A 1958-nucleotide genomic window follows, 5' to 3' on the forward strand; every position below is an offset into this window, starting at 1 on the left:
AAATCTATCGTGTGTAGCAACATGGATGAGCCTGGAAGATATCATGTTAAATGAAGTAAGCCAGACACAGAAAGACAAATGCCACCTGCTCTCACTCACATGTAAAATATAAAAAAATTGATCTCACAGAGGTAGAGAGAAGAATGGTGGTAACCAGAGGCTGGTAGGGGTAGTGAGAAGGGCAAAGGGGGGGAGGCTGGTCAATGGGTACCGTATTGCAGTTAAACGGGAAGGGCACCTCCTAGTGTTCCAGTGCATGGTAGATTGATTATACCTAACAATAAATTACTGGATATTTCAAAATGCCTGGAAGACAGAATTTTAAATGTTCATACCATAAAGAAATGATAAATGTTTGAACATTATACATTATATTCATGTATTAAAACATCACACTGTACCCCATAAATAAATGTACATATATATAATTGATTTGAAAATTAAAAATAAACTAATAAGCACTTTAAAAAAAATTTCAGGTTAATGTGAGAGTACAAACAACCAGGTCACAATATTTGAATTTGTTAGGTAGAGTCCATGTTGTAATTGTGTCCTGCCCCCAAGAGGTGTGGACCTTATTGTGTCCATTAAGTGGGAGCACCCCAATAATCCCCATCCTTCCCTCTCCCCTCGCCCATATTCCCCCTCCCTCAACTTGAATTGAATAGGAATGGATTAACAAGCTGTGGTATCTGTACACCATGGAATACTACTGAGCCATAAAAAGGATGGTGACTTTATACCTTTTGTATTAATCTAGATGGAGTTGAAACACATTCTTCTTAATAAAGTATCACAAGAATGGAAAAGCAAATATCCAATGTACTCAATACTAATATGAAGCCAGTAGATGATCTAATTTATGTCCACATAGGAGCACTTCTTTTTCTCTTTCCCAGATAAATTCCTCAGATTTGTACAGTCCTATCTCAGCAGGAAGTTCCATTTAATCAAACAGTTCCACATCTAAAGTAATGAAATACTTGTTAAAATTACAATTTATGCTCCTCAATGAACATGAACTGGTAAGTCACAGCTTCTTAAAATTCCCTCTTCCTCCTTCATTCTTTCTGCACCTCACCCATCTTTTTGCATGGATCTTTGCTAATGCTTCTCTCCTTACATCTCATTTTCAGCTCTCCAGCAATATCTTTTATTAAGGAGGCAGAAAACCCCACCTGTGAATGGTAAAATACATTTGTAGTTTATGTTCCTGTTTTATATATTTGATGAGTAGAACCCTGGAAAGCTGTTCATTCCCCCCACAGAAAGAGTATAGTCTCCTAGGATTCTTTGAACTTCCATTGCCATAACTCTGATCACCCTTAACTGTTATACCCTACCTCTAGAACAGGGGCCAAGCACAGGGATACTGTGCCAGATACTATGCTAGCAATGGAAATTCTGACCTCTAAGTTCAAAGACTTCAAAATAACATTTGTGTTGGAGGCTGAGATAGGTGAATTGCTTGAGCTCATGAGTTCAAGACCAGCCTGAGCAAAAGTGAGACCCCATCTCTGCTAAAAATAGAAAAACTGAGGCAAAAGGATCACCTGAGTCTGAGTTGGGGGTTACTGTGAACTATGACACCACAGCACTCTACCTGGGGCGACAGCTTGAGACTCTTGACAGCTTGAGACAATCCAGTTATTTAAATTTTATGTTTTTGCTTCGTGCTAGCCACAGTAAAGATCTAGGGACACGACACAGTAGTGAAGAGGATCGGTACAAAAGATATTAATTTAATACAGGAAAAATATTAGGTAGACATATAGTCTAAGATACTAGGCAGGCATCTATGAAGAAATAACCGTTAAGCCTTTATCTGAAGAATAACCAAGCTTTTGTCAAACCTGAGGCAGAGAAATTGGCACATGTAAAAGCCTGGCAGCTAGATAAGATTGGCACATAGCAAGAAGCGAGAAAAGTTTGGTATCTTAAAGTATAGATGGAGAGTG

The sequence above is a fragment of the Nycticebus coucang genome, chromosome 9, assembly GCF_027406575.1.
Source record: "Nycticebus coucang isolate mNycCou1 chromosome 9, mNycCou1.pri, whole genome shotgun sequence".
NCBI lineage: Eukaryota > Metazoa > Chordata > Mammalia > Primates > Lorisidae > Nycticebus > Nycticebus coucang.